General features: G+C 47.7%; 1 pseudogene; it reads left to right on the forward strand.

The window, feature by feature from the left end:
* Window positions 1-2,261: 2,261 nt before the first annotated feature.
* LOC106839761 (bridging integrator 3 pseudogene) lies at window positions 2,262-3,859 on the forward strand (annotated as a pseudogene).
* Window positions 3,860-17,451: the final 13,592 nt, after the last annotated feature.

Below are 17,451 nucleotides of genomic sequence, written 5' to 3' on the forward strand. Positions count from 1 at the left end.
AGCCAGGAAGCCAGAGAGTAAGCAGGGAATGAGTGTTTTGGTTTTAACCCCATATATGCTAGGTTTAATGTGGGGAAACTGACATCAGGGTCGGTATCAGTGTCCCAAATTCCACACAAAGGCAGGAATGTGGTGACTGGTACTCACCAACACTTACCTGGAAATGACTATCTGGAAAATGCACGGAAATACTCAGAGAATTTCCCAACTGCACCTCTTAGCAAAGGTGCATCTCTAAGAGGGTTTCATATCAACGTATAAGCTGGAGGAATCCCAGGAGCCTTTCAGGAAGAGAAAGTGGCTGCCGCTCCTGCTGAGATTGCTACAGTTTAGTGGAAACTGAAAGGCTGGCGTGATGACCTTTCAAGAAGAACAAATGTTATTAAATAATGGATTTTGTCCCACCTCCTACAACAGTCAAAAGCAAAGGATGAAAAGGGAATCCTCTTCTTCTATTAATATCCCCTCAGTCAGTTTCACGCTGACAAAGCAGAAAGCAATTGTAAAATTAGCAATTTTGCCTGCAAATTAGCCCCTTGCAAAGCCATAAAAAGAGAGAAAGAATTAAGATAAATTCATTAATGGACGCAAGGATGGAAAAACCAAGAGCGACGGAGCATAAATACCCAGAAAACTGATATATATTTTAAGGAGGACATTATCCAGATTATAAATAGCTGCTTATAGCTGTGTATGAAGAAAGTGTTAATTCATAGCCCTTGGATCAGTGGCCTTTCTTAATGGCTTCTTGGAGCAAATCTATCGGAACTTGAAGAGCACAGGTTTAGGCTGATGTTAATAAAATGTGTCCATCCGCCCTGGCTGAGAGATTTCTACCCCCCTAGAAGGGCAGTGCAGTCAGAGGTGGGTCTGCACCCCGCTCTTCCCTTTCGCCATCCTGGGCCTCTATTTTGTCTTCTATCAGAGCAGAGTGTGATCGTGCGTCATTGTGTTAATAGCTTTAAATTAAGTCACATGCAGAGAATTTGGTCCCTCAGAGGTTGTCAGCAAATGTTAGTCCCTTTCTGCTTTCCCCTCCCATCAGAGGGCAGGGACATCAAACTCGTGCAAAGCAATTAAATGTAGCTCTGTGAGATTCTCCCGCAGGACCAGTCCCTACAGAAGGCCGGACACATTTTCATGATTTATGACTGGTCTCGGGCAACAGGCTCCTATTTGCAATTTTATGAAAAGGATAAATCAATATCTAAGAGTGGGGGATAATCAGAAGAAAGGACCCAGCTCCTCTAACGATCACAGGCAGAGGGTCCATTTCCAGCAAGGAGCACACAGGAGGAGAGATTTGAAACAGGCGCAGTTTGCTTCATGTGTAGCTTTGTGGCTTCCACAGTCAGAGCCACCTGCTACTTCCTACATCCAAGAGCAGGTGAGGAGTTTGGGGCGGTGGGAGGCCCGGTGAGTCTCGTCACTCCTGCTTTCTTAGTTCAAGAGGATATTTCATACCTGAAACACACGTTTCACTCCTATGGATGAAAAATGGCCACATATAGACAGTAATAAAATCCACGTGGCACAGGGAGGTGAACGCAGTTTGCAGGTGGATAAATCACTGAGGAGGACCGAGCAGCGCTTAAAGAACCTTTCCTAATTGATGGCAGCAGCTTACAGACTGGGCGCATTTACGAAAATCCAACTTTCCTAGCAACACTAGTCAGAGTCACTTCCCAACGTTGTAATGGAATCCCAGAATCATTCCCCTCCAAGCTCTCCGTAGCTTAAGACCCTGGTACCCTGTTTCGGTGGGACTCAGAAATAATTTAACAACATGACCATGAGTGCTCTTTCCACTTGTGTTTGAGCACCTCCAGTGGCAAGAAGAACACTCTCCCCAGTGCAGTTTAGTTCAGTACGTGTGCAAGGCAATTATTGGTGCAGAGGATGTGTATTAATTTCCTAGGGTTACCATAACAGAGCACCGCAAACTGGACGGCTTAAGGCCCCAGTAGTTTACTGCGTCACAGTTCTCAAGACTCAAAGCTTGAAATCAAGGTGTGGGCAGGGCCTGCTCCCTCTGAAGCCAGCAGGGGAGAATCCCTCCTTGCTCCTGGCTCCTTGCCTCTGCGTTGATACACCCCCCTCCAAGCATTCTTTGTGTAAGTAACGTTCCATACAATCATCTGTGTTGACTTTGATCCTGGCATATTTTCCCCTCTATGTAACACAAGTCTCCTTAAATAAAAAAAGGGAGGACAGAGTTGCAGCTGAGGACCCTGGCGGCAGCGCCACTTTTGGGACCATAAGCTGGATTCCTTCCAAGACTGAGCACCCCAAGAAACAGATTGTCCCCAAAACAGTGGAGAGAGACTTTGAAAGGGAATATGGAAAACTCCAGCAGCTAGAAGAACAGGCCAAGAGGCTGCAGAAGGACATGAGGAGGAGCGCTGGTGCTGACCCTGCCACATCTAAATCTGCTGTGAGGATATCCTTGGACTTATCTCCAGTCCCCTCTGTGAGCAAGAACAGAACTTTCTGAACATGGTGACAGCCCTGGACATGGCCATGAAGTGGATGGATGCATTCTGCCAGGAAAAGGTGAACCAGATCCCAGAGACCATGACTGAGCCCTTGACAAAGCTCGGCAGTTTCTTCCTGAGCCGCTACATGGCCGTGAGCAGGCTTGCAGGACTTTAGGAGATTGCAGCCAAGGGGGAGAAGTACAGGGAGAAGGAGACACGGGCCACTGCTGGCCGAACTCCACCAAGAAGAGCCTTGGCCTGCGTGCCTGACTGAACCCAAGAACAAGCAGCCCCAGGAGGAGACGCTGCAGTTCCACCACAGCCGATTCGAGCGCGGCCAGCCCAGCTTTGAGTTCCTGACCCCAGCACAGGTAGGATATTACGCCGAAATGTGTGAGATGTTTGGAGACTTGACCCCACAGCTTGACCAGCCTGGCCTTCCAGACCAGCAGAGGGAGTGCGAGAATGAGGCCAAACTGAGCAAGCGCAGAGCCCTCTACAGTGGCTGATGACTGAGTCCTCGTCCCTCTTGGAGGCAGTCAGTCTCTCCAGCCCTCTCGAGCTTAGGCTCAGGCATCAGCCCAGCAAAAGGCCCTCACCTGGGGGAACGATGGCAGCCGGCAGGTTGGGGGCCGAGGCGGCTCCTGCTCTGCCTCACGAGCCTGTTGGAATGAGCCTGGCACCAGGAGTCTCAAGCAGGCCGCTGTCTCCCCACCCAGTAGCAAGAGCTGCAGACACTGGTAAGCAGTGTAGAAAAACACCAGGGGCTTTCTTATTTCCAACAGAACTGCCCCGAGTGCATCCTGGCCTAGGGCAGGGCCTTTGTCAGCTCACTTGAGGTCTTGGCCTTGCTCGCGTGGTCAGGATCACATCTTCCTCCAAAACCCCATCCTAGGGACTCTACCCACCCTCATTTTCTCTCCACTTCAAAGACTCGTGGTTTTTCTGGAAGAGGCTCTGCCCTCCCAGGGCCTGTGAATCTGGGAAGTCGGCCTGCCCTGAGGAACGTGAGGGCTGTGGTCCTCCAGCCTTCACAGGCCCCTCACTCCAGCCTCCCAGCACGACAAAGGCTGGTTTAGCCATTCTATCCTTAGGTCAAGTGCCGGGAAGAGCCCCAAGTCTTACAGGTTCCCTAGGTAATCGAGACTCAGCTCATGTAAATGTCCTGCCACATGAAATGTCAGAGATCAATTCACAGGCCTGGATGCAGAAACAGTGGGATTGTGCTTGTAGTGGGTTCAGGCTGGGTCAGAGAGAGCAGTGCCCTGAGGCTTCTCTTCAGGGGAAAGCCTTGAGGAACAGGCTGTGACTAGCTCCTGGGATGAACTCTAGACACCTCGCAGCTGCCAGGGGGAACAGCTGCCCCTAAGATGTGCAGTGGAACAGGGCATTTGGGCAGCTGTGGCCTGGGACCTTGGCAGACATTGGCTTGGGGTTCTGTGCCAGAAGGCTTCATCGCTGCCCCAGGGACTTCGGCCTCTTGTGTTCAGTTGCCTGAAGACAACCAAGGAGGTTTCTGGCTGAAAAGCCAAACCTCCCCTTTGCAGAGGTCAGCCCCAAAGGGTCTGGACTGAATGGACAGCTTGCCTCACTTTTGCCCCCACCCCACAACTTAGGGCCAACAGAGGAAAGTTGAGATACGCCCCTCATGGATTAGGTAGGACACCTCTTCTACCCAGCCCTCCGCCAGTTTCCCGGCACCAACGACATTGTGGACGGACGCCCTTTCGGCCACCATAGGGCTTTCCTACTCCTCCGCCTGCCTTCAGTTAGAGCCTCCACCAAAGGTGAGTGGCGGTTGTGGCAGGTGTGCCATCAATAAGCGGGGCTTGCTCACAGCTGGGTGATCGTTGTTTATCTCCAGGTTATTAGTTCGAGGAGCAAGTAAAGCACTCAGAATAATCCCTCCCCCAGAGAAAATATCCAGACAGGTTTTTGTTACACTTTGCCTATTGATGGAAGAGTTCCATTTATAAAGTTTTATACATCAAAAAGCTTTGAATTTGACCAGTCTGTCCATTAATTCATCTCTAAAAAAGTAAATAGCATTTAATTTTAGCTACTCTATTCTACAGCATTAGAAAGCTTCTCAAAATGTTATTCTACGCACAATGGCATTTAGCAGACAAAGCAGAGTCCATCATCTCACCCAGATTCACATGGATGGGTCTCATCTGAGAGCAGTATGGGAAATAGGTGGTACTTCGTGACAAAAGCACTCCTAACTTGAGTTTCCTACCACCAACATGGACTTCTTACTCTGTGAGCCTGTCTTCTTTGGCACATTTTATATGCCAGTGAAGGCACGCCAGCAATTGCCCCATATGTAACATTGGTGCACCAGGTCTGTCTGATGATGGGGGCAGGCACTATTATTATATCCAGGTAAAGAAACACTCATTTTTTAAAATGCCAATTTGAGATACAAATCAAGGGTACAGCATCCCCAGAACTAAGTTTTGAGCCATCTGGTGTCCTGAATGCTTCCCGTCGTCTGCTGTGTGCCAGCCATCTGTGGCACTCCTTGGCTTGTAGATGCCTCACTCCAGTCTCTGCCTCCATCATCACATGGCCATCTTCTTCCTTGTGTCTCCCTCTTCCAATAGGGACACTGGTCATATTGGATCAAGGGTCCACCCTATTGCAGCATAACCTTGTTTTAACTAAGTTCATCTGCAATGACTCTGTTTCCAGATAAGCTCACATTCTGAGGTACTGGGGGTTAGGACTTCAACATATCTGTCTTGGGACACACTGTAGCTTATAATAGGATATAAAGATGATTAAGGATGGCCCCAGGTTTGCATAGCTCCTAGTCATACACCTTACAGAGGTGCAGGCTCAGATGTGAGGCAAACTTGGCTTTGAAGCTCAGCCAAGCCCGCTTCGTAGCCAAAAGACCCTAGCCAAGTTACTTAAGCCACAGTTTCATCTTCCAAGAAATAGGGCTGAAATTTGAGAAAATCAAATCAGTGGCCGGAGAGTGTATATCAAGATGATTGGCACAGGGTAGACTCTGAATAAATGCTACTTTTCCTTTCCCAATACCAAGACTTTTTACCTGATCAATCTATTCATTCGTATATTGATTTTTTCAGCACAGATTTATTGAACATCTAAGAACACCAAGGACTAAGGCATCACTCACATAAGAAAGAAAAAGAGACACAGAGGTTACTGTCCAACTCAGTCCGGGATTTTAATTGAAGAGTTCACTTACAAAATGCCAGAAGACCTTCAAGGAAGGAGAACGCTCAAGAGCCCACAGCCTGACCACTGAAGAGCGATAGACGAGGAAGAACCAACAATCACTGAGTGTTTACCACGTGGCAGACACTGGATGAGTCATGTATTATCTCACTGGATCCTAACACAACCTGGGGAAGTAGTTGTTCAATTAAGTGATCTGGGACTCAGAGAAGTGAAGAAACCTGCCTAGGAGCCCTCAGCTGATTTTGCTGAGCCTCCTTCTCCTCTGCCGGGAGCCTGTGGCGCTGGTCAGGCATTTAGTCATCAAGTTGCAGATGCAGGACACAGAGATGAATGAGGAAGAACAATGGAGCAACCCTCCTTTCTAAAACCCTCGACTCTACGCATCGGATGGCAGTTGATCTCAAAGCAAATTTCCAGCCCATTTTTCTATCCAGTGCCAACTTCTTTTCTTTCCATACACATATAAGAGCAATTGAAGCAAAATTTAAATTGTGTCAAATTCTGCTCTAACTCTATGCTGAATGGGTTTGGGGAGAACCACTTGCAGCCTCTAACCATGGTCTCTTGAACTCAGAGGGATAGAGTAAGGGATGCAGTCAGTGGCCCCATATGGGGACCCATTACAAGATTTCGACTCCCTTGATTCTGTTCTGAGAAACCAGACACCTAGGCATTAGCTGAAAATGATTCCTCCAGCCTTGCAGTCTTCCCCATCGATGGCCTGAATCTCCCACAGCCCTGCATCAGCACCCACGGACTCACACACTTGAGTGCCGGGTACCAGCTCTCCATGTGGTTCATCTTTTCAGAGCAATCTCAGGAGATTAGAAGCTCGAAAGACCGTGATAGCCAGGAAGTTGATGGTTGTTTCTGTTCCTTCCTTCATCTTACTGTCTGTGTGGGTCATATATTCTCTCGGACACCAGCAGGAATCCTAAAATCCTTTCAGAATAACATATCTCCTCTTGTTCTTTTGGTTAACCTACTGCAAAACTGTTAGAGGTATTTTATCCTGAATTTGCTGAGGTTTAATAGGTAAGTTATACTTGATCCGTTTGTCCACACATGGTTGTAAATCGAAGTCTGTTCAGGGTTGAAAAGGATGATTTCTTACTGGCGTTGCTGCCAGCGAAGATGTGCTTTCAGAATCCAGGTGCAGGAACCCTCCAGAGTAGCGGTTCTCGACCAAGGGCAACTGTGTCACCCCCCTGTCCCCAACCCAGGGGACATTGAGCAATGTGTGGAGATATTTTTGGTCATCGTAACTGGTGGTGTGGGGGGTGCTATTGGCATCTATTGGGTGGAGGCAAAGGGCGCTGCTGAACATCCTACAGCCAACTCTCCCACGAGGAAGAGTCCTCTGGTCCAACTATCGAAAGCATGTACTAAGATTGAGAAACCCTGACCTAGAGGAGTATTTTTCTCCTACAACCTTTCGGCATCACCTTGGAGAGCATATGACCTGTGTTCCAGGCTCAGATCAACTACTTATTAGTTATTTTAACATGGTCAAAGGCTTAATGCTTTTGGACTTTGGCTTGCTTGTATGTAAAATGAGGGAAGTGGCTTTTGGGAAAGAAATCAGAACATGTTGAGCTACTAATTGCATTTTTTGGTCAAAAGAAAGAAAAAATGTTTAGTATTCAAAGATGTTCCTTGGAGAGTTATTTATAAAAATGAATATTATAAAACAGTATTTAAATAAATGATAGCTCATCTATTTTATAGAACATTATGAAGATCTTACAAAAACTCATAACTTAGACAATGCCTCTATTATAATGTTAAGAAAAAGAGTAATGGGATTCAAATTTGTATGTAAAGTAGACCAGGGGGATTTGTTACTTTGTTTTCTGAGCTGCTTTTACCCATATTTCTCACTGTTGCTCTCAACACAGTGACTAAGACTCACTTGCTTATGTGTGTGTGTCTTATGACCAGACTGTGTACTCCATGTGAACGATGGCGGGGCCTTAGTTACTTCTGTGTCCCCAGTGTCTTGTGCATAACTAGCTTATGGTCTCTCGGGAGACAGGTAGGAGCTCCATGTTTTGGTTTTCTCATCTGAAGAATGCAGGCAAAAATGTGCGTATCTCAGAGCTGTTGAGAGTGATAACTGAGGCAATGGTCCTAAAGATCATAACACACTATACCTGAGACCTAATAACCATTCAACAAAATTAGTTATTCTTACTACTTTCATCTCAGTTCTGCCGGTAACAAGATGCACAACCTTGGGAAAGTAAATTCGGGTCTTATCTTTTTCCTTTTCTGTTTTCCACTCTGTAAACGAAGATTTGTACTGGACTGTCTCACTTCTCCTTTCCAGATTCTGGATTCTTATATCCTTTGATTCTAAGAATTAAAGGCTTCGGGAGACTTGTTGGAGGTCAAGTCCTGTGCAGACTCTGTAGAGCTGAAATGCCATTGACAGTGGTCTAGCGAGGCTTTGAGGTTGGGCATCATCAGGAGGAGGGTGGTGGTGAGTGGGCAGGAGATGGTGTGGTGTAGGGGAAACAGCACAGGGTTAGGTGTCAGAGAGCCTAGCCCGGGTACTGTGGGCTGCACACATTTCTCCATGGCAGCTTCCAACTTCTCACCAGGAATATCAGAGACAAATGGCTAGAAAACGTAAGAATTCTTCCAGCTCTTATGTTGTATGGCTTTGACCTATTCATGTCTTGCCAGGCATGCTCTTCTGAATTTATCCTTCTGTGCAATGGTTGCTCCCCAACCCACCAGGAGGCTGCCTTCCTCCTTCAATCTTTCTGTGACTCTAGGTTTTGAAGACAACTTGTGGTGTCTTCCCATTTAAATACTAGCTTATTAACCACTCTTGTCTACTGGCTAGAAATCCCAGAATAATGCAAGATATGTGTCTGAATGTCTTAGGGTCCCTTCTGCATCAGAATGACCATAATGAGGCTCATGGGACTAACCGAAGGTGAAGGAAAAACTATCTGGTACTGAGGAAACAAAGACAGTGGTAAAATCCTTCATAGGAACCAGAGATGCTAGAGAAATAACAGATCAGAAGCCTCTGGGAAACAGATTAATAATGGTGAATAAATCATTTAATCTGACTTATCCAGTCTTGCTCCAGAAAGAACAGACAAATGAAGGCAAATTTAGACTCAGCATTTGAATCAAATTTACAACAACTGTAACCTGTCCAATAATGAAATTCAGTACCTGAAGGTAGAGGGCCTCCAGCTGGTGGGGGGAAATCTACTGCTGGGAAGATTCTGCTTCTGATGAGAGAAGATTTAATCATCTCCACATTCTTCACAACTCGGAGACGGTGGTTCTGCCACAAATGCAGCAACAGTGAGAGAGGACCAACACCATGGAGCGGGCACCGTCCTAGACGCCTTTATGTTCTCACAGCGACTCTCAAAAGAGGGCCTTAACAATTCCATTCTGCAGATAGGGACATTGTGGCTCAGGCAGGAAAACAGTGTTTTTCTCAAGCTTGTAAGAGGTGCAATAGGGTTTGGCTTTGTATCTGGTGAGGAATCCTTAAGAAGCCAGAGATCAACTGCACTGGTTTGGGCTCCTGACTCCTCCGCAGGCACACTGTTAAGGCCGACTGTCAGCTGCTTTGCGTGTAGAAGGAGGAGAAGAAGGAACAGGTGACTCCACTCCTTGACAAGAGGAGGAGAGAGGATGTCTGTGGGGAGAGCTCCTGCCACCTGCGCCAGTCACCTCGCCCTCCTGGAAGCTGGGCACAGACCCCGTGGCAGCCTGTCAGTGGGGAAGGGGCGAGGAGAGAACTCACTCCCAGGCTGTCAGACCAGCAGCCTGCCCGCGGGTTACACTGCGAGGGTCCTCAGCAGCGGGAGCCATGGCCAATCTCAGCCGTCAGCGGAGGGAGGGGGCCCGAAATGTACCGTGCGTCTGCTTTCATTTCCTCTCAACAGTCCTCTTAAGTGGACATTCTTTTCTTCATTTTTCCAAATGACTAAGCTAAGACCAAAACAATTAAGTAAATTGTCTTACATTATTCAGTAGACCTTCTATATTGAGCCAGTTTTGTCTGACTCCAAATTCCACGTTTTCTACCAAATTATGGTTTCCCAATTGTATTCACTGGTGTTCCCTTTCACATTTTGGCCAAACCTGCATAGCACTTGTACTTTTGGCATTTTTTCTATAAATTAATTCCTCTCCTTAAATTGTACTTACATGAATATATTTTAAAAGGAAGCTGCATAATAAATGGAAAGAAATTTCACTTGCCATAAATAGATGATAATAACAAAAATAAATTAATTAAACCAAAATAGTATTCTTGAATTCTTGCTTTAGAGTCTTGTGTCTGGAAGGCTCTGTGCCTAAGGCATACTTTCTTTGTGAAAAATGAAGATTAGCAAAGTGTTAGAGAAATGCCAAAGATACAGAGAACCAAAATGATGTTTTTTTCTTTAGTATAATCAAACAGATTGAAAGATGATTGAAATTCTTGTTGTGTGTTTTAAGGCAATTTAACGCCCTCTGTCTAGCCCAACACACACCATCTCCACGGCCATCAGTTCTCCATGCCCAGACTTCGGGAAGCACATCAAGACAGTGGTGACATTAGTAGTTTCTGTTCTGAAATCGAGCAAGTGCTCTCTTTGGATATTATCTCCTCAAGTGAGACAACACAGGTTACTAGCTAGAAACAAAGAGAAGGATGCAGAAAATAAATGGATCCTCCTAAATGGTTTTCCCAACACAAGACTTCCATCCAATGTATCATAATTAAACAGCACGACAATTTTCTGCTAAGAAACCTGAAATACTTTCTTGTTGCAGATATAAAAATTCTCGATTCCTTATCCTGGAATTTAAGGCCTTTCAAAATTCTATTACACCCCACCACAACATTATAGCTGGACCAAAGTGACCCAGACTGAACCACTCATCATTTCTCTTAAATGACCTCAAAATGCCCTGCCTCTACACGGTTGATAATCCGTTCTTGTGTTTAGAGAGCCTCTCCTGTTCCCACAACACATATACGTGTGTGAGGGTGGTGGGCAGAGACCCCGCCCTGGAAAATAAGAGCAAGAGCAGTGCAGGTCAGGAAGGTCAGAAGACACCTGTTGGCTTTGGCAGCACGAAAGCTCTGACAAACTGTGCTGGGAGCGTCTTGGTTGTGTGTTGGGGATGTAGGGGGACTGAGGCAAAAAGGAGAGTTGAGTAACTAGAGACAGAAAGAACACATTACTGACTGAGAGAAGAGGTGAAAACAAAGTGTTGGACAGAGAGGAACACAGGGTTTGGCTCCTTTTTTCAGGAGGCAAAAGCTTGGAGAGGAATAGGCTTACAATCTGAACCTGGAGAATACGGGAACAAACAGACCAAGGAGACACGTGAGGGGGCTTGGCCTTGTACATGAGGAAGAAGACATGGAGAAGCCCACAGTAAAGTGATGACTTTCTGTAAATGGGATGGAATTAGCAGAGTGAACTCATAGCACACATTTACCACTAAGCAGCTGGACAGTTAGGATCGCTCTGGATTTTTGCATTTGCTACGTAGTATTAGGAGAGTCAGCCTGCGCATGTACACATATAAGGAGTCGCAGCACATATAAGGTCGAAGGAAGTCCAGTCCTCTGCCTTACCCTTGGATCCACTTCAGACAGAGAGGAGGTCTTCTCCCTCCGCTTTAATGGCAGGAGATTAATGTCTACGCGAAAGAGAAAATCCCACCTCCAGAAAGCCTCAAGTCCAGGAGTCGTCTTCTAAATGGCCAGATGGTGCCAGTTTTGCCAATAAGAATCCTTTGAGATTTTAATTCCTCTTCAAATATGTGTAGAGTGATGGATTTTTCCCCTTAAACTATTAGGTTATTTAATCATTTTTTATACAAAATGATTTCAAAACCTGCCATTGTCTCACGGATTCTTTTAATGTGCCAACACCTGTTTAAATTGTGATGTCCAAAAATGAAAATATCATCCGAGGCTTGGTCTGATTGGTGAAAGGCCGTGAGGAATTCATTTTAGGCACCAGGCTCTGTCGGTCCAGCCAAGTCGCTGATTGAGATTTATGGAAGACTCATTATACACAGGCCATTTCTTAAGAGTTTTGATACATCATCTTATTTAATCTCTTCAATAACCCTGTGAGGTAGGAACTATTAATATGCCATTTTACAAACTGATAATTAGAAGCCAAGATGGGCTATGTGATTTTCCCAGCGTAACTCAGCTCACCAGCCTCCGAGTAGGATTTGAACTTAGGTTTGCTTGACCTCCTCGTGTGCTGGTCTGTTTCACCTACCTCCCTTCCATCCTGTACTTGGACAGGTAGGTTTCTTGAACCAAGGGCTGTGCCAGGATTACAGCATACGAGGTTCTTGTTAAACAAGGGTTGAATCCACGTGGTATCCACATTACAGCTCCCATTTTACAGATGAGAACACTGAGGCTCAGATAAACAGTGAATATTTATGAAGAGCCTGGTAGATACCAGACAGAGTTGTTGCCAACGGTGTGACAAGCCAGCACGGAGTTATGTGGAAAGAAAGAGTCCCATCTGTGGACTCGAAGTCAACATTATTCCTTAACACCACAGCTTTGACATTAAGCAAAACTGCTTAGAATCAATCTAGGAGAATGCGGTTTGCCCCCAGCAAAAATCCCCATTCAGAAAAGCAAGATAGATGTCCTTGGAGAAAAAGGGGCTCTGGGGAGGAAAACATAACGATTATGTCAGGGCGGAAAGGATCTCTACCCATTCCCCACAAATCTAAAATTTTGTTTTATTAATGCCCTGCCCCCACCAGCAAATGTAGCATTCTTTTAAATGTGTCCTAAATGTGTAAATCAGAGCAAAGACCGTATTTCTCACCAAAAGGTTTGTATATCTCTCAGGTATTTATGGCGCTGACGTCAGCCAGCTCTTCCATCTGGGGTGGCTGCAGCCATCTTTCGTCTGGCACACGTAGAGGAACTCTGAGCCGTCAGTAACTACTGGAGCTCCCCTGGCAGGAGGGAGGGTCCAGAGGTTTCCCATCAAGCCCGTTTCCCGAGCAGTTGTGGACATGATAATGTCTTCAGGGGGAAGCTCGTCCTTTCTGTCAAGGAGAAAAGAGGACACCCTCTTGACTGTTGTGCTGTCTGAGGAGGAGCCGTCTGCTGAAGCACAAGGGTCTGTGTCATCTGCAAGTTACAGAGGGAAAAATCGCAGCTCCTCTCTGCAGCCCCCAAAGCGGAAAGCTCCAGCCCAGAGGAGGGCTCTTTATCCTCTGTAAACCGGGTGGTGAGTCCCTGCTGTGACCTAGAACCAGTTTAAAGATGTAGCGGATGCTCCCGTAAGCACAGTCAAATGCTCCTGGAGCCTCGTGTCCCCTACACGCTCCAGCCTCACCTGCTCGAGCAAACGTGAAATCTCACATCTGAACATGAGCCTCCTTTTTTAAAAGATAATCATTTTCGAAAGAGATGAATGCATTGCTGGGAAAAAGTAACAGCTTTAATTGTCACTTTGAACTGGGCAGTGCTATCTCATTAATCCCTCAGGCTCGTTGTTGAAATACCATGTGGGAGCATGCAGCCTAAAAGAGCCAGGAGACAAACTCACTGCTGAAATGTTCCGGAATGTCTCAGAGAGAGGAGCCTCCAGAACTTTCATCCGCTCCAGTCACAGACACTGTCCACGAGGAGCTGTGCTTCATCTGGACACCGCTGCTCAGAGGGCTCAAAACCCACAGCTGTGCTGCAGACCACTCTGACTGCCCCTCCTTGGCCGGGACCCTCGGGCTGCGAGTGCCCCCATCGATTAGAGGTTCAGAGCAGCAGAGGGCTGGTCAAACGATTGGGTGAGGAGGCAGCAGGGTTTTATGCCTTACTAATTGAACATTGCTATTTAAACTCTAGAAGCTTCCAAATGGCTTTGGCATGTGGTCAGAACCATAAAATAAATCAACTCAAGAAGTGCAAAGGAATGCTGTGAGCTGGGCCATTTCCTGTTCCTCCCTAGAATCCCAAACTGCATCTGGTACCAGAAGTTTAAGCTCCAATCTCAGCTGAATATCAGCCAGCCTTTTACACACCGCTGCAGCGACAATCGAGACCCTTCTTCTCCTCCCTTTGGTTCTGGCCTCTTTGGGGGGCGGTGGCATGAATAAATAACCACCTTCATTTTCCATCGGCCAACACGTAGGCATCTGCTGAAAGAATTTGCAGAGCAAAATAAAACCTCACTTGCGTTTTGTCTTTTTTGTGGCTAGTATTAGTCAAGCAGCAGTGCCTCTCTGCCTGGTTCCAGTCTTCCCAAGTGAATCATCCTCAAAAGTTTGCCTCTGGCACTAAACACGGGAGAGGCTCTGCTTCTGGACTTGGAGGTGGCGGGAGAGGTCAGGGTGGGTTTCTTTCTGTCTTTGCTTCCTTGAGAATCAAGATGGTCTTCTGAGACCTGACAGCTTTACCCCACGAAAGTGAGCTGAGAGGCGACAAAGCTAAGTCTCTGCCGTCTGCGTCACCCCCATCACCACCCTCCTCGCACTTGTCGGCAGGTTCCCCATTCATGTCTGGTCAGCGGGTAGCAGGCCAAGGGGGTCCTCCTGGAGGAGAAGAGTGGGGGAGCCAGGTTATGAATTGGTGCCGTGCTGTTTGGAGTGAAAGGAGGCAAGTTGGCAAGAACTATTGGGAGAGGTGGGGATGAGAACACTGCCTCCAAGAACAGCTCTGAGGTCCCAGTAGGGGCTGCGCTGAGGGGCATTAGGGCAGGGAGAAAGGAGCCGCCTGCTGGGCGCCAGGTGGCCTCTTCAGAGCTTCACAGAGGCTGTCGCCTTTGAATCTCACATTGACACTTCGAGGGGGTGTGGCTGGCCCCTCTTTACAGAGGACACTGAGGCTTAGAGACTTTAAAGGATGTGCTCCAGGCGCACGGTATGAACTCTAAGTTTGAAGGCTATGTCTGTACAGCCCCCAGATAAACCCCAAATCCAGGGTTCTTTGTGCCACTTCACATGGACAACCGAGCCCCCGTGTCTACTGCCTTCTGGGGGTTCACCAGCCAGCTCCCTGCTCAGCACTCCACTCGGGGGTCCGCTCAGCACTCCACACTGGGGTCTGCTCAGCGCTCCACAAGGGGGTCTGCTCAGCATGTCAGTTCTTACCCTGGGCCTCTGCGCACTGTCTTGGCCTTGATAAACAATATTCTTCTTCCTCTGACTGAAACCTCGTTGGTTTTGGCTCACACTAGTGTTGGCTCACCAGGGGGAAGCACGAGCAGCCCAGGCAGCAGGCGGAGGAGAGGCCAGTGAGCTGACAGTCTTCCTCCACGTCCCTTTATTAATTTAAGGTGCAATTTAGTATTGAGAGTGTGGACTTTGGATTCACTCAGAACTGGTTCAAATCCTGGCATCCCTTCTCGTTAGGCGGGTCACCTTGAGCGAGTCTCTCACATCCATTAGCCTTGGTGTTCTCATCCACAAAATGGGGGCAGGAATGCCTTCCCCACAGTTTGTGGTTAGGATTATGCGAGATGACGCACGACAGCACGGAGCACAGCGTGGGGAGCCTGGTGAGTGCGCAGTGAGTGGAAGCTATCACTTAGGGTAGATGTTTGAAGTTAAATGGTCTCTGACCTTGTTTTAGAGTGGATGAAGGCAGCTAAGATCCCCGGGGAGGAAGGAGGCGGCACTGTCAGAGCTCTAGGCCCATCCTACCCATGGTGGAAATGTTCCTTGCTCTGCGATTTTTCATGTCTTGCAAGGTTCAATCAATACAGTTGATTTAATGATTAATTTATTGTGTTCCTCAGTAAAAACCCTGCATTGACGTCTAAAAATGGAATCTTACTGCATTTTAGACAAACGAAACTAATTGGCAGCAATCATTTGCAGGGGAAGCAGAGCCTTTTAACACTCACACAGTCAAGACGAACAAGGAGAAAAAGAGCCAAGAACGCAGAAATGGAGAGTGGGGCTGGCGTCCCCTGAGTTGCCCAGGGAGGGTGCTGTCTGTGGGCTGATGCTGCTCAGGACCTTGGTGTCCTGCCCGCTCCTTGAGGACCTCGGGAGACTTTTCCTGCTGTTAGTGTGAGGGACAGCTGTGTCCTCTTTGCTTCCTGGTGTGTTTTATCGCGTAGACATGCCCAGGGAGGCCTCGCCCCTCCCATTGTCGTGTAAAAGCCCCGGAGACAAGTCTGGCCCCATCCTCGTCCTTGGCGTATCTCCAGTCCTGCAGGTTGGGTGTCATTTCATTTCAGGATTTCTCCCTTGTTGCCCTTTACATCATCTTTCCCACCAAATTATGCAAGGGGTCACATAACTGAATGGCAATGTGTCTTTTTAAGTTGCTTGTCAGTATATTCAGAGGAAAGTAAGGGACATATAAAGCGATAAATGAGCAAATACAGAAACTAGAAATAAAGTTTGATTTCCTGTTCTCCACACCAGGAGCCCGATTTGCCGTCGGTCACAGCAGTGTTGGCCTTCTGATGGGAGCAAGATGGACGCTGCCAGCGGCTGTCCCAGCTCAGGGGTGATTCTTCTCAGTGACTCTGTGTCCGCAGCACCCTTCCACAGAGTCTGAGAGGGCTGGTGGGCTCCCTGGCTCAGGGAGGGGATTGCAGAGGGCCTGGGAGGGGACTGGCCACAGGGTGTCAGTGTTGTCGCGCTGGAGGGAGGCCGCAGACCTTGTCTTGGCAGCAGGACACGCTCCCTGCTCCTCTCACACAGCAAGCCCTCCGGTGAACCAGGATGAATAGCATACATCAGAGTTTTTCCTGCTCCAGAGGGAAGCAACAAGAACTCTCCTTGATAAATACTTTCCCAGCTGCTGTGAGTGTTAAGTTTAAGGCAATGGAGGGATCAGTGACTGTTAAAATTAATTTTCCCCAGCAGGAAGTTCTTGATGGAGTTGTCTACCCAGCACTACATGGACAGAGCTGCTGGGACAGACAAGCGCCTGGGTGAAACCCTGGGCTTAGAGCCCAACAGACCTGGGTTGCAACTCTTCCCTCCACCACAGCACCCTCATGAGCTGTGTGACCACAAACACTTTTAAAACTTTTGCGCCTCAGTTTCCTTGTCTCCCAAATGAATTTCATACCCCCTATTTCAGAGGTGTGTTGTGCGGGTTGAATTGGGCTGGACATGTGGAGCAGGCGCTCATGAGAGGTGCTCAATGAGTGAGAGCTGTTACCGATAAGCTACACGGCTCAGACCGCAGTCTGGTAACTCAGAATAAACCTGGCTCATTTTTACAGTGACCACAGAAACTAGGTGGAGGGTGTGTGTGTGAGAGAAAGAGAAAGAGACAGAGAGAGAGAGAGAGGAAGGTGGGAGGGAGAGAGGAAGGTGGGCAGGAGAGAGGAAGGTGGGATGAGCTGCAGGCGTGTAAGCGAGACCCCTGGTGATGTGCAGGGGAGCACAGTGCTCCAACGGCGTCACAGGAGGCTTTGTGAACCTGCATCCGAACACCTGCTTTCGTGCCTGACGGCCCTAGAGCTTCCTTCTGGTGCGAGTCAGCACTTCTGAGATGCTCTCTCGTGCAGGGAGACAGCGCAGAGCAAGGCGCAGCCACTCGGCAGGACCAGAGCTCACCAGCCCTGTGGTCCAGCATCGTTACACCGACGCTCTGACATGCTCGGGCTGGACACAGCCCTGTCAAAAGAACGTGGGCTTTGGAGCCAAGTGCAGGTAGGCACTCCAGCTCCAGACTTAGTTGCTGTGTGACCTTGAGTAATCGTTCACCCCTTCAGAGTTTCACTTTTCATCATTTGTAAAAATGGGGATAATGACACAATTATTAGTGATT

Source organism: Equus asinus, chromosome 16 (assembly GCF_041296235.1).
Source record: "Equus asinus isolate D_3611 breed Donkey chromosome 16, EquAss-T2T_v2, whole genome shotgun sequence".
In the NCBI taxonomy this organism is placed as follows: Eukaryota; Metazoa; Chordata; class Mammalia; order Perissodactyla; family Equidae; genus Equus; species Equus asinus.